The sequence below is a fragment of the Vicugna pacos genome, chromosome 29 (assembly GCF_048564905.1).
Source record: "Vicugna pacos chromosome 29, VicPac4, whole genome shotgun sequence".
NCBI lineage: Eukaryota > Metazoa > Chordata > Mammalia > Artiodactyla > Camelidae > Vicugna > Vicugna pacos.
The window spans coordinates 18,694,211-18,721,642 of NC_133015.1; the positions used below are offsets into that span (position 1 = coordinate 18,694,211).

The following is a 27,432-nucleotide window of genomic DNA, read 5'->3' on the forward strand; positions in this document are numbered from 1 at the left end:
TTCTACTTTATCTTCAGAGGTTAATTCACTGTTAGGAAAAAACGAGTTTCACTGTTACGAAAAATTAGTTTCCTCAACTAACTAACAGAGACTTCCCTATATACTCTTTCTTTCAGATCATTTGTAATCTTGGAAAAATGAAACTAGAAAGAACTTGGAGAGAACCTATTTCCAGAGCTTTATAATGCACACCAAAAAGTCTGACAACAAAGGGCTTGATAGGATTAGCTGAAGAACCTGCTTGGTGCTGCTTCCTTCCACATAGTAAGACTAAGCATGATCTTGCTCTTATCTGAATAAAGAAATACCATGACCATACGGCAGACACAAAAAGCACACAATGTATTTTCAATATCACCCTTGCAAAAATCAAATTATCTTTCTAGTTCCTGCCCATATAACATAAGTTGCACAGAATTATAGTAACAGTATTGTTCTGAATCTTGCTTTTACTCTTAATCACATATCTATCATTTTTCATATTGCTATATAACCTTTTAAGTTATACTTTTTAATGCCTATATAATATTTCACTGAGTGGAAGTATTATATGAAAACATCTGGCTATAATTGGAAATTTTAGTTGTTACTTATACAACAATGAATGTCAGTGCAAATAGCCATTTTATTATTTCTTTAGGATAGATTCCGATATTTGGGATTCCTAAGTCAAAGAATAAGGAAATTTATGTGTCCTAAGATGTACAGCCAAATAACTTTCAAAAATACTGTGATAATTTGCAACACTACCAACAGTGTGCATTAGATTCACTGGAGCCACACTAACACTTAGTATTGTTTTTGAAATATTGTTTTCTAATTTATTAGGTGTAAAATGGTACCTTACTGCTTTGACATAAATTTAGTTGATAATTAGCATGGTCGAACATTTCTCTATGTGTTTACTTATATGTCAGATTTTTTTTCCTTATGTTAATTGAGTGTTCCTAGCCTTTGATTATCTATTAAGATCTTAAAACAATCATGTTCTAAGAAATGTTTCCTTCAGTGGTTTAAATGATTTTTAAAATTTCTATTTTAAAAGGAAATTCACATTTCTGGTAAGTCATTCAGTATGTTCTAAGACTATCATAATCTTCTGCCAGTGTTGTCAACTTATATTAAAAAGAGATACTAGAAAAATCCCTTTGCACGTTGAAAATGTGCACATGCAGTATATTTATTTCAGGTCCTAAGTATGGGACATATAGAGTCAAGGGAGATAGAACTACTTTATTTTGTATTGCAGTCCTAAGCACTCTATTTTCATGTTATGAAAAACAATGATATAATAAAAGAAATCATGGATTTTTTAAAAGCATTTAATAATGATTTTTGAAATGAATAGTCAAGGAATATGCTATTATTTATATATTTATATTATTTGTATTCAAGGAATAGGTTACTATTTATATAATATAGTATTTCTAGTTTAAAAAAATATTAAGATCTATCTCTCCCCTCTTGGTTTACTTTCAACTTGATAAGTTTCATTTTCTGGATGAATTCTTTTTATTCTGATGTTGGAAAGTTGAGAGGTAGTGGATTAAGAAAAAAAAATCAGGCTTGATTTTCTTGGCAGATTCAACATACCAATATATGAAAAGATTATATTTAAGTTGGATTTTCAAAGTGCCTTTAGAAACATAAAATTTAAAAAAAAAACCACTGGTTTGTAAGGTACTATTATTGACCATCTGGTCCAATTTTACTATCTTTTTTTTTTTTTAACCACATTTCCTAAAAGTCTTTTTCGAATCTCTGCTGAACATGAGAGGGAACGTACTACCTTCAGAGGTAGCCCAGTATTAGGACAACTCTGAATGTCAGGAAATTCTTTTCTGTATAGGGCTAAAAGCTGTCTTTCGTATCTTTTAGTCATTAGTCTTGTTTCTACTCTGGAGATTTGAGGAACAAGTTTAATCTCTCTTCCCCATGACAGGCTTTCAAGTATTTGAAGCCAGCTCAGGAACAAAAAACTATAATGCAAAGCACAAAAGAAATGTCATAACTGTGGCATAGGGTCTTCAAAGTGGGTAGAGATTAAGCGATCAAGATTGTGTGACAATTAAGATGGACTGAGGTGAGTGGGTAAAATCTTAACAGGGGCATCAAGAGGTGACTTTTCCAAGTGGAGGGGACTGCCAAAGCAAAGACACCAAGGAGCGCACAGAGCATGTCCTGGAAACAGTTCAGTTTGGTGCATAGAAAGTGAGCTCTTAGAGGGGAAGATGGAGAAGGTATGATGAGAAGTCTTATATACAAGCAGTCATTGAAAGTTTGAGAAGTAGAAGGTGTCATGCTTGGATCAGAGCTTTGGGAAAATTAATTGAACTTCATGACACAGCAGGGTATGGCTAACTGCTCTTGCCCTCTTTCATCGTCTTGATTCAATTTAAGCCATCAGCTCATTTTAGGATAAGGGAGAAAATCCTCAGGGCTCTTGAATTACTGTGCCAGCTCCTAGGGACACTCTGGGACGTGACCATGTTTTATGGTTTTAAACATTTGCATTTCATGTTATAAGCAATAAAGCAAAACAGTATTTTGATTTTCTAAAATGTAAAATAATGTAAATATTTGGCATGTGTACTAAAGATAAATATCAATTTTATTTTTAAGTAGAATTACTAATGATATATGTGATAAATTATAAACTCTTTTTAATCTAGTTTATTGTTATCATTTTTTTCTTAACAAAATAGCAGAAATTTGCAAATGTGAAACAGAATAGATTGGAATCTGAAGAGGTGAAAAGTTTTACAACCCATGAAATCCATAGATTCTTAATGACTTATCCCAATAAATAAGGCAGCACTTTGTTCAGTATTAATCAAAACTTCTTTGTTTTTGATGTTAGGATATTAAAATATCCATTAGCTTCTGTCTTGAATACTTTGTGAAACTTGGTGGTGTTAGTATGCTTACATTTTGAGTTGGTATTACAAGTTCAACTAAGTTAATGATTTTTCAAACTTTAATATATATAACTTGGGAATCTTGTTAAATTGAAGATTCTGATTCTGTAGATCTGTGGTGGGACCTGAGATTCTAACAAACTCCCTGGTGAGGCAGATGCATGGATCATACTTTGAGCAGTAAGGATATAGTGGACAATTAGAATAATCTTATTTAGGTTATTTATTTTTACTATAATTTTATTAAATTAAGTTTTTTCCATTATTTAACAGCTAATGCTGTATTTCTTTCCAAAAATAATTTGGAAACAACAAAATAATTGTCATCTATAATGCCTCATTATTAAGTATAATTTTTCAGTTATACAACTTCATCCTTTTACATGAGTTATAACACAAGGTAGTAAGTAATCTAAAGTAGGACTGCCATCTTTACAAGTTGACTTTATCAATGTTTCAGAGAAAAACAAGTTTAATTTCTTCAGTGAAAAACAAAATTGGCATTGTTCTTCTGGATGAGACTGTCAAAAGCTGGTATAACACTTGAGTGGCTAGATCTATTAAGTTTTTACATGTTCAATTTCTTTGATGGGATATCAGTGGGAAATGATTAAGGACAAATTAAAAGGAATCAAAATTGAAGATAAAGATATGCTGAGTTGTATTTGGAAGTGTTGCTGTTGAGCAGAAATATTGCTTCTTGATTTTATTTGTCCAAAAATAAAAATGTTAATGACAAGTTTCAGTTAGGGAAATGTCACAGTAGTGTTTGTATCTTGCTTAAGAGCAGTGTCTCATCTCGGTGGCATACTTACTAGATTGTTTTCCTATCCACAATGCACTAAAGACCCAAATTAGAGATCTCTTAGGGGATTTACTCATCCACAGTCAATTGCAAACCAGTGATACAGGGTGACCTGAAGAAAGGCCTGATGCTATAAATGCTTGGTTGTGAGAAGCGAAATTTTGAGCTTACTTTATTGAAGGGCATATCCTTTGGATATCCAGCAGAGCACCACAGACCTAAACATTTATCAAATTCACGTAACTTTTATCATCTCTTGGGATTGATTTTGGCCTGATGGAAGATGTATTGTGCTGCAAGACATTGGTGATTAGAGCAAGAAGCAGAAAGTGTTACTGAAGCAGAGAATACCTGCTGGGATCAGGAATGAAAAGCATTGAATGGAGTAAGTTTGTATGTGGGTCAGCACAGAAAGTGGTGTGGACAATGGCAGAGTCCAAAGGTTATACACAACAGATAAGCTGTTTTGCAAATATTGGGGAGGAAAGTTTAGGATCAACACTAGTGGATATAGTATATTTACTTAGATTTATCATGCATTAAAGCTCTAAATACATATGTTCTTCTACTCAGTCATTCTGAGATCTCACAGTAATTTCTGTTATCCCAGATGAAAAGGACATGGGCTAATTAGTCTTCCAAGGCTGATACGAAATAAAGAAACACGAGTGTGTGGCTTCATTTTAATCTAAAGTCGTCCTTAAAATTCTCTCTTACAAAGTTCTTCAGCAATTTCCCCTCTCATTTTGCTGCCATGTTCTATTCTTGTTTCCCTGATTTTCACTGCATCTTGAACATTGGCATTTGCTTTGATTGATACTCTGTCCTACAAACAGGTTATCTTTTGAACATGACTTATATTGAGGCAAGCTCAGGCCATCTAGCATGCAGAAGTGGTTTGGTTTCAGAGAATATTTCCTATAGATTTCTTCATCATTTCCTCATTTCTTCTCAGCCTCATAGTCACCGTCAGTGCTTCACACTGCCATTTGTACGATTTCTTAGGTACCTTCGTGCCTGATTGGATTTGTTGAGTTTGAGCTTAGGGAGAAAGTCTTTTTACGTATCTATATCCTGGTTGTTCCATTATAGTGAACGAAGGAGAAACAGTAATGAAGAAGGGGTTATTAACATCTATTGACAGTTCACTTTATTTTAGAAACTCTAAATACATTCTACTATTTTTTTTTCTATAAAGACCTTCAGATAATGAAAACAACCTTAGAAGTTTAAAAACTTTTCCCAGATTTTCCAGCCAAGAAGCTGACAAAGATGAGTCCAGGTCTGCCTGACTCCCATAGCGGCAGAATTTTAAATTAATCCAATGTGTAACAGCATACCACAATTTAGTTAATCTTAATTATGTAATAGCTTTACAACGCAGCCACTTAGTCACAGTATCTCACGGGATGTCAGGGGAAAAGCATGATGGTTATGATGGGAGAAATCAGTCCAAAACCTGATGTATGCTAATTGTATTTATAAACTCAGGTGTAACAAATGTATCAGTCTAAAGTGTATAAAGTGTATAAAGTGTATGTGTTTTTCTTTTCAAAGGATTATATGTTTTTGATTTTTAGCTAAGCAAATACATGAACATCTATATCTGTTAGGATGATTATGAATAACAAAAACTAGTGAATAAATTATGTGCCCTGTAAGGTGCTGATCCTGACAACAAATGTGTATGTAAGGGTTATTAAAACTTAGTTAAGATTACAGAGTTTGTAAGTTAAGTGGTAGGTCCAAAATTGAAAACTCAGCCCCCCTTACTCCAAAAATTCACTTTTAACCATTGACAGAAATTTTTTGCCATGCACAAAACAAAGGTTAAAGGATTTTATCAACTCCATTTTGTGCATATTCATAGGAATTTAAGTTGAAATGGAACTTAATCCTAAAGGCTGGTTCAGTTCCTGGTTGATTTTAGGCTCTAAGTCTGATCTGAAGGGAGAAAGAACATTGGGTGAAAATGAGCTGAGATGTCAGCTCTTATTTAAGGCTGCTAACGTTTTCTAGAAGGCCATTTTTGCTAGTGGGGCCATTATGGAAGTTGAAGTTCATGCCTATTAGACTTCTAAAGTGAATTTCACATTTGTGTTGAGGGGGGGTCAAATTTTCCTTGGTTATTTAATGCTAAGGAATTGGGAAGGCTGGCTATTTTAGTCTTTACTCTAGATATCTTTTAACTCATACACAAATTCTAAACTAAATAGCATAGATATTTCTTTGGTAAATTGTTTTACCAGACAGAGGCCAAGAAGTTCAAGTGATGGTAAAATTATGAAAATGTACACAATTTATGATGGTTTAATGCTGATTAAAAAATGGTCAAGTGCTAAAGCATTAAGGTTAATCACATCTTTAATGGGAACCATAGCCTAGGCTCAGCGAATCAGGTGATAATTCCCCTGGGACTATCATAGTTTGATTTTGTAATTCATTTTAAATGCAACAAAGTGCTATTGTTAATATTTTAATAGTTTACTATTTTATTTTAGAAATTATTATCTACAGTATTTAAAAATGTATAACTGAACTGTTGTTCTGGTATTTTAAAAAGAACTCTTAATATTTCAAAAGTCATAAGCTAATGTGAGAAGGAACAAAATCGACATTAAGATCATAATCTAGAGACACCACTATTAATATTTTGTTGTTTTTCCATTTTTTCTGTTAGGGAAATGCACATTTTAATTGCTTTACTCTTGACTGAAATTTTATTACATATATGGGAATGTTTTTTCCCCAGAGAACAAACATCTCTATAAGTCAATGGGAAAATAGCATTTGCTTTGATGTAAATTTTTCTGGAAGACATTTCCTATGTTGAATAAGAAATATTTTGATATACATTTTTAGTTCTGTAATATGAGAGCCAAGCTGGGGGTAGATCTTGAATCTGTCCACTTCTTTCCCTCTCCACTAATGTTGCTCTAAGTCACAAAATCCCTTGCCTGAAGTACTGAAATAATTTCTTATATTCCTTCTTTTTCAGTCATCTTTCTTTCAGTCTTATATATCTAGAGTTCATTTTTTCCACAGTAGCCGGGGTTATTTAAAAACTGCAATAAGATTTTACCACTGCTCTTTAAAATCTTTCAGTGGATTTTCACACTGAGGATTAAATCTAAATTCCTGATCTTGTCCTACAAAACTCTACATCACCTGATCCCTGTCCTCCTCTCTGACCACATTTTGTGCTACTCTCTTTGCTATTCACTACCCTCCACTCATTCAAATTTCTTTTTTGTGTGTCCATTTTTGTAATTTGTATATTTCAAGGAATTTTCCTATTTTACCTAAGTTGTTGAATTTATTAGCGCAAAATTATTTATAATGTTCCCTTACTTATCTCCTAATGTTTGTAGGGCCTGTGGTGATGTCTCCATTTTCATTACACTTTTGGTAATTTGTTGTTTTCTCTCTTTATCAGTTTAATTAGAGGTTTATCAATTTTATTGATTGTTTTTCCTCAAAGAACCAGCTTTTATTTTCTGGATTTTCTTTGTTACATTTGTTTTCTACTTCATAGATTCCCACTTTTTTTTGTATTATCTCCTTTCTTCTACATGCATTGGGTTTAATTTGCTCTTGTTTTCTAACCCTCTTAGGTGGAAATTCAAACCTTTCTTTTTTATACATAAACATTTAAACCTATAAATTTCCCTCTAATCATGCTTTTAGTTGCACCCCACAGATAATGGCATATTGTGCATTTGTGATTGTATTGTGCTATAAATATCAATTAGGTAGAGTTGTTTGTTCATGTTGTTTAACTCTTCTGTATGCTGACTGACCTTCTGTCTGTTTACTGACCTTCTGTCTGCTTATTCTATCAACCACTGAGGGGAAAGTTGCACTCTTCACCTGCGACTATGAGGATTTCTCTTTCAGTTCTGTCAGTTTAATTTTTCTTAATCATAGCAGTTTATTTATTTATTTTTATTGAAATATAGCTGATTTATAATGCTGTGTTAGTTTCTGGTGTACAGTGATTCAGCTATACATACCTATATATATTCTTTTTCATATTAATCCTGTCCATTTTAGACTCATGTTTTTTGCAGCTTTGTTACTACTCACGTACACACTTAGGATTGTTATGTATTCTTGATGAATTGATTCTTTTATCATTATGAAATGTTCTTCTTTGTCTCTAGCACTATCACTTGTTCTGAAGTCTGAAAATCTGTCTTATAGCAATGTAGTTCCTCCAGTTTTCTTACATTTAGTGTTTGCATGGCATATTCTTGACTAACTTTTTACTTTTAGCCTATCTTTGTACATTCAATGAGGCTTTCATGCAATTCTGCATAGAGCTGAGTTTTACTTTCTCAGACAGATTTTGTCAGTCTACTTTTTAATTGTATGTTTAGACTACTTAATAATGTAATTATTGGTATGGTTAGATTTAAGTCTGCTGTCTTACTATTTACATTTATTTAATCTGTTCTTTACTTCTTTTTAAAATATACTTTTGGATTAATTGAGTAATTTTTAGTATTCTATTTTATCTTTAGTGTTGGTTTATTAATGGTACCCTTTACTCTTTTAGTTTAAATATTCTTTTAGTTGTTCTATGATTAATGTGTGTCTAATTTGTTACAGTCTATATTCATCTAATTTTATACCCCTTCATGTATAAGAACCTTATAACTGTGTACTTTCATTTACCCCATGTTAACTTCATGTATTTTTTCTTACATATATTTTATTTCTACATTATGTTATGTACTTGACAATATGTTGTTGCTTTAAACAGTCAACTGTCTTTTAAAGAAATTTTAAAAATGAGAAAAACTGGCATTGTGTATATTGACGTATTACCCTTTCTTGCACTCTCTATTCATTTGTGTAGATTCCGGTTTATATCTGGTATCATTTTTCTTCAACTGGAGTAATTTTTTTTATCACTTACTATTGTATGGGTCTGCTAGTTTCAAATTCTCTCAGCTTTGTTTGAAAATATCTTTATTTTTGCAAGATATTTTGTCTGGATGTCAAATTCTAGCTTGACATATTTCAGTACACTAATGATGCCATTCTATAGTCTCCTTGCTTGCAATGTTTCTTATTAAAAATTGGCAACTTTTCTGATATTTGTCCTATTCTTTATCTGATTTAAAAATTTTGTCTTTGTTACTGAATTTCAACCATTTAATTATGATGCTTCTTCTTATGTATTTCTTTGTTCTGATTGGAGTTTGATGAGCTTAGTGTATCTGTGTTTTTAGTTTTTATCAAATTTGGAAAAAGTTTAGCAAATTTCTTTAAATTTTTTTTGATCCCCTCTTTATGTGTCTTCAATTACATGTGTTTTAGCCATTTGATATTGTCATACAGATTGTTAAGACCACAAATTTTATTCTCTGGGAATTATTCTTAGCATTTTATTGCTCTGTGCCTCCGATTTTATAACTTCTCATGTTATGTTTTCCAACTCACTGATCTGTTTTTCTGCAGTGTCTAATCTAGCCATGTACTAAATTTTATTTCAGATATTGTGTTTTTTTTTTTCAGGTCTTGAATTTCAATAATTGTTTTTATCCCTTTCCTCACTATACTCATATGTTTCTTTAAAATCTTAAGCATATTTATAATATCTGTTTTAAAGTTCTTGATTAATAAATTCATTGTCTCTGTCATTTACGGGCCTGCTTCAATTGACTAATTTGACTTCTGGCTATGGGTTAAAGTTTGCTGCTGCTTCGTATGTCTTGAGTTTCTGGATTTTATTATTTTTCTTTACCAGTTGTTTTGGCAGGTAGTTCATTTACCTACAGTGCAACTTAATCCTTTTGTGGATCTACAGAGACCTTTACTGTCGGGCTATTTTAAGGCATGTCCCTTTATTAGTCCTATTTCTAATGTATAACCCTTCTCTACTAAACAGTTATACTGAATGCCTCAGGTATTAAACAAACTCTTCCTTCTTGGCTTGTGGGAATTCTGGTATCTCCCTGCTCTGCACGAGCTCTGTAAATTGTTTAGGAAAACTGAATGCTATTGTTTGGCATTATGGAATTTTACCTGCACATATGCACTTTCGTTTTCAAGCAAGGATACAAGGAGATCCCTATTCATATTTCTGGAATTTTTTTTTCTTTAAAAATAGCTCCCTCCTCTCTGGTGCTGTTTTATGCCAAGTCTAGCTACTTCAACCTCCCTGTGCTTAGCAGTTTTTCTTCCTCCCCCTCTCCCCAAAATAGTCTCAACCTCAAGCGGAAAGCTAAGGCAGTGGGAGAAGCCATCTCATTTCTTCTCTTGTTCTAGGGGTCACAGTCTAGCACTGCCTGTTCTTCAGTGTCTGAAAGCAGTTTTTTTTTTTAATGTGTTTTTCATACATAGTAAAGAGAACTGAATCCATGATTTTTTAACATTGTTTGTATTTATTTATTGTTAATGGAAGTATAGTTGATTTATAATGTTTCAGGTGTACAGCAAAGTGGTTGTTAAATGTGTGTGTGTGTGTCTAGGTCCTTGTTGTTTATGTCATAGATAGTAGAGTGTATCTGTTCATCCCAAGTCCCTAATTTATCCCTCTCCCTCCTTTCTGCCTTGGTAACCGTAAGTTTGTTTTCTACGTCTGTGAGTCTATTTCTGTTTTGTAAATAATTTCCTTTTATCATTTTTTTTTTTTAGATTCCACATAGAGGTGGTATCATGTGATATTTGTCTTTCTCTGTCTGGCTTATTTCACTTCGTATGATCATCTCTAGGTTACTGGTTTTAATTCTGAAGTAGATAGGAAAATAGCTGACCTAGATAGTCATGAAGTACTTTGTTTTGCACTCTCTTAGGTATATGGTTTTTATTAATCATCCATTTCACTAAAATGTAGGTCTGCATTTTCCTGCTTTTTTAGAAAAAGAGTATTCCTGTCCAAGATCTTGGGATTTGATATTCTCTTAATATTGCTGGCCTACATGATGGAGACTGGTATTTAGGAGCACAGAGGACTTTGTGACCTGTTTTGGGCCCATGCTTAGTTGTAGGAACCCTCTTGGAATCTGTAGGATAACTTTTTTGTTTGTTTGTTTGTTTTTAATTGTCCCCAGAACTTTGTTATTGGGGTTATGTTTATAGTCCATTCTTCATCAAGTGTTGGTAGCTTTAAGTAATTCATTTAGAATCATGGGCATATTTTGATACAAATTAAGACATTTATTTAATTTTTAAAAGTTATGCCTCATGGTAATAATATCACTTTATTCATAAACATTCTTAAATTCATCTGTGCTACGTTGTCATGAGTCAGTATAAAATTGCAAACAAACACCACTTTAATTTACAGTCAGGTAAATAAATGGTATAGTTTATAGTATATACAATTTTTTAGATATTTTTCAAAATATCCTGGGAGCATGACTTCCCTGCCTAGATGATAACAGCCCAGCATGAATATTTAAACATAAAAAAAATCCTTGTGATATGGTTAGAGGCAGGTATTTATTTATTCAATATACATTGCTTATAATTTTTCAGATGTGAAAGTGAGGAGTCAGTTTTATTGCCTCAGAATTTCCCGAACATTATGACTTTCAGAATCCCATATGAATACTGCCAGGTTGATAATAGATGCCACTAGTAGCTTTTATGTGGAAGTGGGAGTGGCTTTCTACGTCTCATGTAACAATGGTCCAAGAGTAACTTATGTCTGTGTCTCTAATTTATGCGGCCTCACTTAGCTGTCATTATCATTGAGAATACTTGCTCTCAAGCCCACTTTCTCCAGAGTCCTAAAGATTTCTGATGATCCCCACAAGGAAGTGAGATCTGGAAATAATTTTGTTTCCCTAAATACGATGTCTAGTGTTTCAGCCTTTTTGCTTATTAAAGGTACCATGGTCCCTGTCAGTCTTCTCCCCGAGCTTGACTTTCCTGATTCATTAAGATTTCATTCTGTTGTTGATTTATTCTTTCCTTTTAGATTGTTTGGGCTGGCTCCCTCTTATCAAAAAGAAAAAAAAAAGACTGAGAGAAATGATACTTACCCTAGTTTTGGGGGAGACATATAAAATTGAACAGAAAAGAAAAATACAATAGAAGTGTAATTACCTGCTCATTCTTTGTAGGTATTTGTGCCCTTCTGCATAGCTGCTGTCCACAACCATTTGTTGAATAAATGAGTGGATTCATGAGTAAATCAACTATGTTGAGATATATTTAAAATTCTTATAGAAAGAGGATTATTTTTTTCAGATAGTCAAAACTCAAAACTCAGGAGAACTGGATACTTAAATCTATTCTTTTGTTAGTATATGTAGTAGTAAACCTTTAATAAATGATGGAAACCTTTTTTTATGACCAGTGTAGTTTACCCAGACCAATCCCTGGCGGTTCCACTTTGTGTTCAGTGGGCGCTGTAGAGGGGGTAGGTGTGTCTCTGATGGGAGATCCTTACGTGTCTGTATACCTAAAACTGTAGCATTTGTCGTTTTATTCTGTGACTTGTAAACTAAAGAAGGTCAATCTGTTGTCAACATATTGCAACTAGTTTATTTTTACTTAATAGTGTTTATATTCAAGTCTGGACAGAAGTTTGCTGATAACAAGGCAGTTGTTCGCAAGCATCACCATATTGTCTGACCTTTTTATAAGATGCCCTACTTCAGACGCCCACTTTCTTGCAAAGTTTCAGAGTCCTCATTTGCTTTTTGTACTTGATTTCTTTTTTCTTTTTCCCGTGAGTTTAAGATGCTTTTCTAAGAGGAAAAGTGTATCAATAAGTTCTTCAGCACTGCTAAAATTATCAGTGAACATCTTGTCAGACAGTGATGTGTGAATCTGTGTTGTGTGCCTCTATCCAAGGCCAGGTTTGTTGATGGGGGGGAAGCGTTCTCAATTTTAATCCCGAACCCCACCCTGTGTGGAACACATTGGTATAATGCAGAGCCTGTGAGAGAAGACAACACTTGAATTTGTTTTCTGGTTTTCTTATTTGTCCCTGGTTCCATAAACAGTAGGTTTAAAACCTAATGGACGCTACTATTTGCTCTGAATATTCACTGGGCGCTTTCAGAGATCCTTTCTGTTTTCGCTCAGGCAGAATCACACCCTGGTCCTAGGAGCCTGTGAGCCAGGGCGAATGGAGTTTACTTAGTGGTGCTGCCTCGTGCTCTTAGTGTTGATCAAGAGCTCATGGCACAGATATTTCAACTTTCATTGGCTATTTTTTCTTGCATCTGATTCTTCCTAAAATTCAGACATGATTCCTTAAGAATTATTTTGGAAAACTTTGAGTGCAGAGAATATCATGGTGGTCTCATAAAGCCTGCTTGCTGGTTTCGACTCTGTTGCTGAGATGGTTATTGGAAGCTACTCTAGACTTTTATTTCTTACTTTTATTCTAAAAAAAAAAAAACCTATGTTCTTCCAACATTCCTCAGGAAAAGCACATGCTGACTGTGTCTCCCTGAGAATGTCCTTTTAAATATCTGTGGAGATCTGGCTTAGAATTGGCTTGCCGGATATTAACACTAAAAGAAAAGAGGACTCCTTTCCCATCTCCAGCAACAAAAGTAAGGAGAAAAAAGATCTATAAAAGCTCTAGCATTACAAACATATGTAAAATACAAATAGAAAATATTTTGTGTATATAGACCCAAATTTTAATTTTCTTGATGTTTCAGTTAATCCTATTTTGAAGATTAGGGGAAAAATAGAAAGAAAAGTAGAATTTTAAGAATGATTAGGGAAAACCACTCAGAGGAATGAGGAACAATAATAAAGGAAAGACATAACAAAAAAACAAGTACACTGAAAGAAAAAGCAATGTTTTTTTTTTCCCTCTGAGTACCTTGCACCTGATAAAAAGAAGCCATGCCTTCTGGCTTCTCCTCTGCTTTTATATAATATTTCTTGCTCTTAATTTAAATATTATCATCTTTGGTAATAAACTCTAAACAATTACATAATCTAAATAAAGTTTGACAATCCCATTTTTAAAGGTTTAAAAGATAACTTCATGATAAGGTAAAAATAATGATGATTATATATATATATATTTATATATATATATTTGTTTAATGGCTACTAAAAATAACATAAGTAAGATACTGAATTCAAACTCATGAATAACTATGTTTGTCACCTTTCTATTGGCAAGAAACTTGGCACCAGATGGGATTCCCTAAATAAATATTCTGGTTTACCACCTCAAGAGAAAATTTTTGTTATTTCAAATAATCAATAAAGTACGTGGAGGTAAAGCAAAAAGAGAGGCAGACGGAAGTCTTTACTTCATAAAGACCAAGTACAAAATTGCAATATATTGCCAAGTGTTGGATTTGGGGAAGAAATCTCAGGAAAGTACCATTTGTGGTCCAGAGTGTCTCAGGGAGTACAGGTGGCAGAAATTTGAGGGCACTGGTGAGGAAACATGGTTGGTTTATGTATGTTCTGTACCTGTTTAGAATAGGCAGGGCCATGGGCCGTCCACTCAGCTCTGTGGTTCCTTCCATGGGGCACCCATGCCCTTGGTTCCAAGAGCCGGCCTTGCAAAAGCCCACTCAGTTCTCAACCAGCCCAGACCAATCCTCCCTTAGGAATCAGAAGCGAGATGGGGTTGGTTAGGGGGAGAAGCAGTCTCTGTTTATGTACAAATACATACTAAGCTTTACTGTCAAATGTTGCTCTAACACTAAGTGGAAACTTCTTTTATCCCCAAACCACGGAAATGGAAGTAGGTGTTAATATTCACTCATTTTTCCCTTTTTTGCTGTTTTCACTTGTGCGTACTTCTGCTAAAATCCACCCAGTTTTGAGAACTTTACCATTTAATACTGGCAGACATTTCCTTTGTCTTCGCGCTGTCGTCTCTGACTTTCCTGCCTCACTGCCTTTTTGGGGAGGCCTCCCTTGACTTCATGGAGTAGTTTTTGTATGTTCTGTTGGAGCACATATTCTATTATAACCAGTTGTAATGCTTTTTACACTATTTTCTGGAGTCACTGCCCACAGGGGCCAGGCAGGTAACACGAAGTTCTGAAGCTTCTGTGTGTAAGAAAATAAGAATGAAATCGCTTGTGAACAAAGCTAAACTTACGCCCTGGTCTTCATGCAGTAAACTCCACGAAGACAGGAACTTTCTTACTTCGTTCATTGTTGTGTCTCCACCAACCAGCACAGGCTGTGGTACGTAGTTGATTTTCGTTGCGAACAGTTACATGATTGAACATGTCAGTTAATGCAGTCGGGCTTCCCCCTCTGGCTCCGTGAAAGAAAGTGTCTCACTTGTAGGTGATCAGCGACCCTTAGGATTGCAAAATCCATCACTGTAATGTCAAATCATTGCACTGGACATTTCAACTTATACAATGTTATATGACAATTATAGCTCAATAAAGCTGGAAAAAATAAAGAAAAAATAATTGAAAAATCCAACACTATATATTCAGACGTTATTACTTGAAGAATTCAAATTTAAAAAAAGGTTTTTTAACATGACTGTATTTTTCTCATTAGACAATTTTCTTTCCTTGACTATCTGATGCTGTTTTTTTTTCTTTCCACCTCTCTGGCTGCTCTTAATAGGTCTCATTTCTCTATCTGCTTTTTAATGCCTTGTACCCAGTAATGATGTGTTCCTCCCTCCTGTTTATTTCTCTGTTTACTTAATCAGTTCCCATAGCTTTAATGCTCTCTATTTACTAATTACTCCTAGATTTGTGTTCTGATCAGAACTCCCACCTGAATGCTAGAACAAAAACTCTGAAAAGAAAAATTGCTTTATGAACATTCCACGTGGAAGTTCCACAGATATCTTATACCAGATTACCTGCAAACTCTCTTCCTACCATGAAACTCTTTTTGTATCCTTTTCAGAGTCCGCCACTCCGTGTATTTATGGGGTCTTTATAAATAACTGGCATTGGGTTAAGCACTATGGATAAAGAGCGACCAAAACAGATATACTCTTTTGATAGCGACGATATCATGAAAAGAGGTACTGTGGTAACATACCCTGAACTGGAGGCCAGAGAAAGCCTTCCTGAGTAAGTAACGTTTAGGCTGATGTGGTGGGTGTGAAGGGGTAGGGAGAGACTGTTCCAGGAGAAGGATTCGTAGGTGTGAGAGCCTGGGCTGGGCAGAAGAGGGTGTGCTGTGAGGACAGAAGCACCGAGGAGGAGGACTCTGGGGAGGCTGGCAGAGGTTGTATAGGTCGTGCTCAGGAATTCAGGCTTTATCCTAATAGCAGCACAAGTCATTGATGAGTTTTCAGTGGAGGAGTGACACAGTTTTTATGTCCAAAAAGGTGGCACAGTAATCTGCCCAGTCACCCAAACCAACAAAGTGGGCGTCCTTCTCCCCCCTGGTTTTGAGCCCTCACGTCTGCCGTGTCAACCATCCTGCATTTGTCCAAGTGCTCAGGCTCCTCCTCTCTTGGCAGAATTGCAGGCCTCAGAAGGTATTATCCATTCTGATGGAGAGAAACACTATCTAGAAAGACACACCTGGAAATAATGTTTAACCAGATATCTGGGTGCCTCGTGGCCTAGTCTAGTTGACTCGTAAAATCAACTCTCACAGCAAGGTGTAAGTCAGCGTTCTAGTATCAGATCACAAACTCTAGCATCAGAATCGGGGCCCAGGGTCCAGGTCAGAGAAGACGCAAAGCTAGCTTCCTTTTGAAGCTGAAGTTTGGTTTGGTCTCAGAGACCAGAGGCAGACTGAGAAATGGAACTTGGCTGCTGGCGTAGGGGAGAGGCTGCAGGGCTGGGTGCGCCACAGGTAACGTAAGTTTCTAGGTGATTCCGACTTAGCAGGGTGACTGGGGAAGACTTGTGCACAGCTGATGTCAGCGCTGACTTTCACTATGACTCACACATTCAAATCGAAATGTGGCTAGAAGATGTTCCTCTGAAAAAGCTGAACAGAGACTGAGAGTGTCCCTGGGCAGGAGTATTTGTAGGATTTTTTTCAGCATCAGAATGTCAGGGCTGTGTTCCACTGGGGCCCCGGGACCAGGCGGCCTGCGTGATGGTGCGGCCGTTACCTGGAGTGGAGCAACTTTACACCTGGAGCTGGCAGGTAATGTGCAGGACTGGAGTAGCCTAAGGCAGGAGTTCAAAATGAGTGAAGAGCCTGAAGACAAGGCCAGCACAGATGGGTAAAGAAGTGCCCACGTTGGCTGTGAATATCTGGAAAGCAGTGGAAGAGGAGAGGAGAAGCTGTCGAGTCTGGAAGGGATCTGGGCAGCAGTTTGGAAAGAAAAGTTACTTGATTAAAGAAAAAGTGGTGGAAAAAGTATCACTGAATTGGGATTGAGTGGCAGTGGAATCTTAATCTGGAGTTAAGATTCCAAGAGAGCTGAAGACCTTGGAAAGAACAGCATTACTTGAAGAGCCGGGATCCGGTTATGAGCCAGCTGACTTGGAAATGAAACCTGGATGATTAGCCTTTTAAATGCTTGACTATTATGTCAAACAGTATAGAGTCAATATGAATGCCTTTGTAACTATCTATCCTCTCTAACCTAAAGTTTAAGAAGAAAAAAATAAATGCATCCTCTGCATGAGAGTAAAGTTACTGTGTGTGGTCTCTAGCTGACTAAAACATGAGTGATACTGTTTTAGGAATACATCTTCCAATGTAGCTATTTTTCTGATTTAGAAAAGTAAGATTCATATTTGCTTACAATATGTAACAGTGTGTTCTCAGCCTCTTGTAGTTGTATGGAATGAGTCTGAGGGTCAATGGAATCAGTCACACCCCTCTATTTATTAAGGCATTCCTTCATCAAACATTTTTTTGTAACTGCTACTGTACTAGGTGCTGGTTGTGGAAATCAAGGATAGAATATATGCTCTCCAGAAGACTATGTCTAATCGGGGACCAGGCAAGTAAGTACTAAATATCATTAGCTGTATGATAGAGGAACGTCAAGGGAGCTTGTAAGGGGACGCGTAACCCAGACTAGGAAGAATGAAGAAGTCCAGCTCAGTAACTATTTACTGGGAGTCAGTAATAACGTCTCTGTTGAGGGTTGAGGGACAAGACAATTAGCCAAGAGAAGAACACTCCAGAGAGAGTAACACAGACAACATGGTAAAGACTTACTGTCACAGGCTGAGCATGAATAATTACAAATAGTTTGCTTCAGGGGACAGGATAGAGGTATTAGAGAGTTGGGAAAGAGAGGAGGTCCAGAGAAAAGCCAATCGGCATCTGGTGACCAGGTTATGGAAGAGCCTGACAGGTCATACGAGGGGGCTTTGTGTTTATCCTGACATCAGTGATAGTCTGAGATCTTTGCAGAGTGTTAGCACGAAGATAATAGCTTCAGGTTTGTCTACTGAAGATTTTATCTTGACAGTAGAGTGGAACATGTTTAGAAAGAGATGCACCTGGGGCAAGATCTATTGCAAACTAACCAGAATGGATAAGCTTTTGAACTAATGGCAATGGAAATAAGGTGAAAGAAGCATATTTCAAGAATATTAAGGAGACAGACTTAACAAAATGTGGCAGACAATTGGATGAAGTGAGTAAATGAGAGGCAGGAAGGTAAAGAATGACACCCACATTTTCTAGTAGATAGACTGGATGAAAGGTGGTGTTATTTACTGAGAAAGTGAACTCAGGAAACCTGATATAGATGAAAGAGATAATGAGGTTTAATTTTGAACCAACTGCATAGAGTGTAGATACAATACCTGAATAGGGATGTTCAACAGGGATTTAGGCAGGTGGGTTGATGCGCAGAAAAGAGCTTGGGATAGAGATTTGAGTTTGGTAGCAGTCAGCAGTTGAATAGGAAAGGATGAAGTAAGTCAGTGTCATGGAATGAAATGTGTCCCTGCAAAAATCATACATTGAAGCCTTAATCTCCAATGTGACTATTTTCAGAGATTAGGCTTAAAGGGGGTACTTAGGTTAAATGATGTTACCAAGCTGGAGCCCTAATTCCACAAGACTTGTGTCCTTATGAGAAGGAGAGATACTGTGAGTACATAGACCGAGGAGAGGCCACGTGAGGACACAGTGAGAAGGCAGCTGGCTACGAGCCAGGAGGAAACACCTCACCAGCAAGCAGTCCTGCCAGCACTTCGATCTTGAACTTTCTGCCTCTAGAACTGAGAGAAGATAAATTCTTACTAATCAAGCCATGCTGTCTGTGATACACTGTTACAGCAGCCTGAGGAGGCTGGTACATTCAAGAAGATTCTGTAGGGTTAGAGGAAAAGATGACTAAAGATAGAACTCTGGAGAATTCACATCACTTAAAGAAGAGGAGCTAGATTAGAGGAAGAGTAAGCAAGCGGAAAGAGAGATGATGGAGATACTGAAGATACAAGGGGAAGAGATGATAACTGGAAATTGAGGACCCTGATGGAGCTGAGAAGATTGGTTTCGGGGAAGGGAAGGAAGGGACTAAGAAGTGGTTATGGACTTAACGCAAATAGTAGAACATAGAGACGGGAATTTCACAACTCATACACAAGACTTTAAGTAACGTCGTTTACTGAATGAGGCTTTGGGAAGAAGAAAGTAGGGTAGGAAACTTGAAAAAAATGCGAATAATCTCATATGTTTCTTGTAGACTTCTGATTCTGGTTAAGATGAGGTCATAAAGGCTGGATTTAACCTCCTGCTTTAACAATGAGAACATTTGGACAAAATATAAAGCTTGTAGTTTTCCAGACAGTGGGGACACGAAGCAAGGAAGGACAGTAATTCCTTCCCTGAGAGAGGGGGAAAATGAGGTGATCCCTGCGGTTGCTCCAGCTGGCTTTCCAGGTACAGACAGGAGAGGGGAACCCATGTGGAACATAACAGAGTCTTTGAACTGAGGAAACAGAACGGGGACTTCAGCAAGGCCAAAGTAAGTATAGAGTTTTCAGAGTAGAGCACTGGAGGGGAGAGAGGGAGAGAGAGAGACACACACGCAGCAGATTGGGGGTGGGGTGGGGAAGGGAAGCTGTGACTCTGGGGATCTTCAGAGTCCCTTTTAATTTGTCAGCTGAGGACTGATCATCACATGCATGTGAGAGAAAAACCCAAGGCTGAGGAAAGAACCACTCAAAAGTAATGGGGAAAACAGTAACTGGAATTCACTTAGAATCAGGAGAAGTATCTCTTCCCACTAGCCTTAGCAGACAAACCTGTCGTCAATAAAGCATCAGGTGAGGTACTGCTATCATAGCAAGGAAAAATGTGCCATAGAATAAGACTGCTCTGGTCTAGGCTACAAAATCAAGTTTCAGAAGGGTCAGATTATTGCCAACTAACTTGACTATGGCTCAGAAAAAAAACAAAGTCCAAATCTATGTATAGGGATATAAAAATATTCAGCACCCAGGAATATTTATAGGAATACAAAGTATCTTGTTCTCAGCAAGGTAAAATTTACAATGTCTAGCATCCAGTAAAAGTTGCCAGGAATGCAAAGAGGCAGGAAAATATGACTTATAATGGAGGGAAAAGTCAATGATCAGAAACAGATCTAGAAACAACACAATGATAGATTCACTAGACAAAGACATTAAAACAGTCATTACAACTGTATTCTGTATATATGTTCAAGCAGAGAAGGGAAGGATTGAATATGGTAAGTGGAGACACAAAAGATATCAAAAAAGACTAAAATCAGACTTCTAGAGATTAAAAAAATACTATTTTAAATGAAAAACATACTGGATAATATCAATAGTTGGTTAGAAACTTCAGGAGAAATGAAGTAATGAACTTGAAGGCAAAGCAAAAGAAACTATCCAATAAAAGAAAAAAAAACCTATTCAAGATGATACAGAGAAAGAAAAATGACTGAAAAAATAAGTCATGAATGAGGACTAGAACAATGTAAAGATGCCTAACATGTGTGATGGTGGAACTCCTGAAGGGAAGATCAGAAAAACATTTGAAGAAATAATGGCTGAAATTTTTCAAAATTTGAGGAAAAATATAAACCTCAGCACAAGACACTTGGAGAAAACTCCATCAAAGCACATGATGATGAAATTTCTTAAAACCAGCGTTTTAAAGAAAAACCTTTAAGGAAAAGGACATATTAGGCACAGAAGAACAAAGGTAAGAGTGGCAACAGACGTCTCGTGGGAAACAATCTAGGGTAGCCTTCCACTGCACGTCAGCAGAGCAGAATATTTAAAGTATTTAAAGAAAGAAAAAAAACCTGTCACTTAAAATATCTTTCAGAATTAAGGTGAAATAAAATCTTTTTCAGACAAACCAAAGCTGAAGGAATTAGTAACCAGCAGACCTGCATGACAAGAAATGTTAAAAGTCCTTCAGTGTGAAGGCAGATCTTACCAGATGGAAATCTGGATTTACACAGAGGAATGAAGAGTGCCAAAAATGGGAAATATGTGAGTTAATGTAAATCTTATTTTAAAAATCTCTTTAAAAGAGAATTGACTATTGAAAGAAAAAGTAACAAAAAAGTAGTACTAGGTTTATACCACATTTAGGAATATGATGTTTGAAATAATAGCACAAAGGTTGTGAGGGCAGAAATGCAAGTACTATTTTGCTGTAAGGTTCTCACACCATACATGAAGTTTCATATTAATTGAAGGTAGACTGTGATTAATCAAGTATGTTATTATAAATCAAAGCAATTGCTACACACACACACAATGAGTTATGGCTAATAAGCCAACAAAGGGAACAGTGTAATCAGAAAAATTACTGCATTAATCCAAAATAATGAAGAAAAAGAGGAAAAAATGAGCAAGAACCACTGAGACAGATATAAAACCTATAGCAAGATGGTAGATTTTAATAGAACTGTATGAGTAATCACATTAGATGTAAATTGTTTAAGCACCCTCAACTAAAAGGCAGAGATTCTCAGAATGGATAATAAATACCCAACTGGAGGTATTTATTCTTATTAAAGAAACCCACTTTAAATATATGGACAAAAATAGGTTAAAAATTAAAAGATGGAAAATGATACACTATGCTAACACTAATCAAAAGAAAGCTGGTGGGAATTTAAAATGATACAACTACTTTGGAAAACAGTTTGACGGTTTCTTAAAAAGCTAAATATACACTTACCATATGATCCAGACATTCCACTCCTAGGTATTTATGCAAGAGGGTGAAAGCATATGTCTATACAAAGGCTTGTGCATGAATATTCATAGCAGCTATATTTGCAGTAGCTGAAAACTTGGAAAAAAATTTGGGTGTCCATCAATAGGTTACGAGATAAACAAATCGTGGCTTATTCACAAATGAAATACTCCTCAGTAATAGAAAGGAATAAGCCATTGATCCACAGAATAGCAAAGCTGAGTTTCATAACAGTTATGTTGAGTGAAGGAAGCCAGACGTAAAAGTATACATACTGTATGAGTCTCTTTATATAAAATCTGAAAATGTAAAGTAATCTATAATGAAGTAAAGCAGGTCAGTGGTTGCCTGGGGATGAAGTGGGTGGGAGAGAAGGACTGCCTAGAGTCATAAGGAAACCTTTGCAGGTACCGAATATGTCCATTATCTTGCTTGTGTTGATGGCTTCACATGTGTTTATATCTGTCCAGTTTTGAAATTGTACATGTTACATGTGTATAATTTATTGTATGTCAATTATATCAAATAAAAATAGCTATTGAGACAAATGGTCAAGAAAGTTGATCGTACAGATGGAACTATTACCAGTTAAGGGTTGAGAACCCAACTGAGGTTGAAGACTGTGACTGTATTTGCATACAGACTTACACCACTGCATGCTTTTTTCATCAATGTTAAGAGTTGGAGTTATAAGAATAGAGAATGTGAAATCTTCAAGGGAACAGGTTAGTTATTTTCCAGGAATCACAGCTCACTGTCAAAATGGTAGCATCTACTAGTGGGTGAGAGGATTTAAGTCTCTCAGAATGAAGCCTGTTTTAGGAGGGGTATTCACTAATGCACAAGGACTGAAGAAATAACTCACTAAATGTTACCATGAAAGAGTTAACGTACTACATCAAGTGTCAAATTTTCTACTAGTGCTTAGGCACTCAAGAGAATCTGACTTAATGTATTTTCAACTATCTTGATAACATGCTGTATTCAATAAATGCTTTCCAATATAACATTTGCTCTACCAGCTCATTTCATATCTCCCTTGTACTTTTTAATAAACTGGTTATAGATGAGCTTAAAAGCACTGAATAACAATGGACAGAGAATTTTATATTTAGTACCTTCCTTGACCTACAGCATTAGAACATAAGCTTTCAAATAAAGATTGCAAGGAAAAAACTCATTTAATTGTTCTTAGTTCTGCCATTTGCATCGTTCATGTGTTTAGCACCTTGCAATTAGAGAATACAGTGTTTTGCAAGGGTAGATTTGCGGTGGGTTCTGTTGCTCCCAGCGATGCTATAGTCGGCTATAACTCAAAAATACTACAGGGCTGACTGTAATCAAACAGCAATATAGCAGAGAAGGATTAATTCTGATTTTTTGAATACGATGTTAAACTTTAACAAACCGACTTCAAGTTAAGCTCAGGTGATTGATTTATGGTTTCATAGACATATGTAACATAGAATACTGTGATATTGAAACTATTGGTCTAGAACTGTCAGTATTGTCTGTTTTAAGAATCTCAGAATATGATTTCAACTTGCCCTTGTAATGTGTCCATATCTATGTGCATGACTTAAAATAAGTTATGTTTTAGTGCGTTTAGAACCACAGTGAAAGCCTGCCTTGATTCTGTCAATGAGGCGGAGTCAGGCTCTGTTCCTTTGTCCTCTTCATACCTCATTCATAGCATTATGGCACTTATTAGAATTATTAGAGTTTTCGGGTTTTGTCTCTTCCGTGAGCTCTTTGAGGGCAGGACCTGTGTGTTTCATCTTCGCATCCCCACAGCGAGGCATGATGCATTTGTTCAATTAGTGAGTAAATTAAATTGGAATTATGTAATCCAGCAATTGTAATTATCCTCAAGGTCTTCAGTATTAACTGGCATCATTAGTGATAAATCTAATAAACGTTTTTAAAATGAGATTTTGTTTGTATAACAGAGCCAGAGCCCAGTTTCGGTTTGTTTCACTTTGAGGAGTCCTAAGCAGGTGGTACTCTTAAAGGCCTAAGGAAGTACATTTGGTTAACTGGTTCCATGGGCTAGGAGAAACTCGATAAGTAGATTGTCTTTATTGTCTACTTTCTAAACATACAAAACCAAATTTTTCCACAGTCATAGAGAAGCCATTTATTTAGGTAATGTATCTCAGAAGGTAATTGTTTGTCATTTTTTGTTGGTTATTTTTTGTTTTTTTTGGTCAAAAATAAATGAATGACCTTGCAATTTTAAAGTTGTTTCCAAACGAGCAGAGTGTGCGGCATCAGGGGTATCTTGGCATCAGCCTCTCCTGCTCTCCTTGAAGCCTCCTGACAGCCAGGAGATCTTATGTTGGTTCTGCTGAGACATCACATCTCATTACCTTATAGTCTTGCCAAAGTCCTGAACGTGTTTGTTCTGTTTTTCTTCTATTGCATTCACTTGGCAAATAACACCCTTGAATTAGTTTAGGGCTGCCTTTTTGATACCTGCTCCTAAGCTGCTTAACACCACTGGAGAAAATGAATTAGGTGGAGTGACACGCACGGGTGGTCCCACTGCCCCTGTGCTGCCAACACTGCTTGCCTAGCGCTCCTGGCTTCCAGTCAGTTCTCACTCTCATTGTCTGCAAATGTTCCTTCAAGCTTCAGCATTATTTTAAAAGTTTGACCCCATGAAACTCCATTGTCTCTCTTCTTTGCCATCCTTCACATCAGCAGGGGATCCCTGGTTAATATTCACAGAAAGATTGGAAGTCATTTGGAAAGGATCCCCTCATCGCTCTCCTTCCCTATTCCTGTTGCTTTATGAAGTCTTTCCTCTTCTCCTCTACCAGTTCTTGTGTCTTTTCCTGCCGAAATAGGATGATCTTTGTATTAATGACCATCTCTCTCTCTTCCAACCTCATTCCCTGCTAGCTCCTTCCTGCCAGCATTCAAACAGCCTCAAATCTCATCTGTTACAAACCCTCATATTCCCCCAGTTTATGCTTCCTTACCATAGCTAAACCTATTTTATGTTTTACGTACTCCTATAATCTTGTACCTCTTCATCTTCATTTCAGTCCTTCACATGCTGAATTATTTCCCAGTTGAACTAGCCCTGCCTCTGAAATTCCTTAAGAAAAGTCAGAAATGCCTTCTTCATAGAAAAATGCTGTGGATACCTTTCAGGATTCATCTTGTTAATCTCCTGGGGACACTTGGTGTTGTAGATCACTTCTTTGTTCTTAAAAAGCTGTTTCCTGGGATCTTCAGACAATTCTGTCCCCTGATTTTCCCCTGACCCCTCTGGGTTCTTCTCTCGGTCTGATTCTGCAGAGCCTGTCAGGCGTTCAGCCTCCTCTTTGTCTTTCCCTCAAGAGTGGGTTTGCCTCAAAGTTCAGTTCAAGGTCTTGCCTTCTGCCCACTGTCACATGTTCTCTGCTGGGTGATCTCATTCTCTCTTTGGCCTTGAAGAGTCAACCTGTTCAATTACAGCTCTCAAGTCTAGCTCCTCATTCTCTGTTCTGAGCTTCCCTTGGTGCCTGACTATCTTCTGGAGACCTCCACTCGAGTTTCTCATACAAACATCAAACTCTCCATGTCTCCCCCAGAGCGATTTGTTTTTCCTGCCAATGTACCTCTTTTCCTGTGCTTTATAGCCGTGAGTGGCAGCTCCCAATCTTCCAGCCCTGTGTGTCTTCCTAGATCTCTCTCTCCACTCCCACGTGTGTATTCAGTGAGTTACCCAGTGCTATGAAGATTATCTTGGATATCTCTGTCTTTGAGATTCTCTCCACACACGTGATCCTTTCCCTCCTTCAACCATCATTCTCTCCCTGGAAACACTAATTAATCCAACTGTTTTTTCCATCCTCAGGCTGCCTTGCTCTAATCCCATCCCTACACCACAGCCAGCGAACTCTCTCAAAGGTCTCACTGTGTTACACGTGCACTTAAAACTCTTCAGCGACTCCACATTACCTTCGGAATAGAGCACAAGCCTCTTACCATGGCTTACACGTCCTTCATGATTTGTCCCCTACTTATCACCTTTTCTCATCTCTCACCAATCTGGGCTTTCTCTCTAGGTTCCAACCTCCCAGCACTACTTCCAAATACTCCATATGCCAGTCTCTCTCGCTCACATCTGGGTCTTCACATGTTCTGGGATATTCTTACCAGTCTCTCAAGTTAAGCTCCTCGTTTTCAGCTTAGACATTATTCACTAAGAGTCTTTCCTAATGACTTGAGTCCGGTTTAGTTATTACTACTAGATTCTTCCATAATATCCTCTCCTTCATCTATTACAGCGTCCGTCAGAGCTCAATTGTATTTCTCCCACACTGTAAGCTTTCTAAGGGGTGAGCGCATCTGTTTTGTAGCTATATTTCTAGCAGCTGAGATCTACTGGAGCTTACTGATGGTTAATGGAATGAATGAATGAATGTTTGTATGAATAAATGAATTAAATTTCTCTTTCCATTTATATTGCCTGGTTTCATTCATTCCTTTATTATAAAATTTGCATGTCATCTTGGGTGTCTTATCTCCTTGAGATCTATGTTAAGATCTACTTGAGCCCACATTACTGTTTTTTTTTTTCTAGAAGTTCAAAGCTTACCTCAGAATTGTGTCCCACTTCCGGTAGGCTTTTGCTTTTGTGAATCCTGGACCCCTAGCTCTTATGACTGTTATTCCTTTCCCGCATCAAATCAGCCCATATATGAAGCTCAAATCCTTTCACAACTTTCAGAGAGCCTTGCACACGATAACTGAGTGTGGGAGATTTTACTGAAACAAAGGGCGGTGGGGTATGGAGGGAGGCAAGGAGGGTTCTGTATTCCAGCAGCACGAACTGCTTCAAAGGGCACCCGCCACCACCAGGGGTCTCTGACTGGTCCAGTTCAGTGATTCTTTTAACCATCTTCATCCCCCCCTTTTCTCTGTTTGTTCTTTCTTAACTCTCTTACCAAAGGCAAATTCTTCTTCATCTTGTACAAAACAATTTGGCTGTTCTCTGACCTTGCTGTTGCTTTCTTATCCATGTCTTCAGCTCTCACTATTTGAGGTTATCTTTCCAATCAAAGGCTGTTCCTTTCTTAAAACAATGCTTTTTAACTCTCATTGTAATTCTTTTATCCATTTTTTCTTTCAACACGTATTTTTTTGAAGCACATGATGTGCTAGGCATTACTCGAAGTGTGGTGAACACAGAAGTTAAGAGGATGGGGTCCTTTATCTTGAAGAAGTCAGCCTGGTGGGGGAATAAATGTGCAAGGGCAGTGTATGTTTACAGTGTTGGGGGGGCACAGAGAGGGGAGGGCTGTGACAGTCTAGGGGTGTATCTGATGGCAGACTGAGGGATCCTGAGGAGTGACTAGACCAGAGAAAGGAGGTAGTATGTTTTAACTTCTTTTCCAAAAATTTTAGTTACAAAAGGCAGGCAGTGGTTGTGGAGAAAAGGGAAGAGGGCTCTGGGCAACATCAGCTTCTTCATTTTGTAGCCAGCTCAGAGGTTTTCAGAAGAAGCTGGCGGATGGATAACTGAGGATACTGAAGTCTGATGTGCTCTTTTCTGGGGCTGGCCTGTTGCAGGGGGTAAGGACTGTGGTACAACAGAAATTCTAGCAGTCTAGGTATGTTGGCTGTAAGTTTACCTCCTCCATGAACTAGAAGGGAAACTTGAGCAAGCTA

At 36.9% G+C, this 27,432-nt stretch overlaps 1 long non-coding RNA gene across 3 annotated transcripts in view; it reads left to right on the forward strand.

Moving 5' to 3' along the window:
* Window positions 1-27,432, forward strand: part of LOC140690260 (uncharacterized) — a 263,766-nt gene that overhangs the window by 32,067 nt on the left and 204,267 nt on the right. For all 3 annotated transcript variants that reach the window (XR_012065471.1, XR_012065473.1, XR_012065472.1), the window contains exon 2: window positions 117-264. This is a non-coding gene — a long non-coding RNA (uncharacterized lncRNA). The remainder of the gene's footprint in view (window positions 1-116; window positions 265-27,432) is intronic.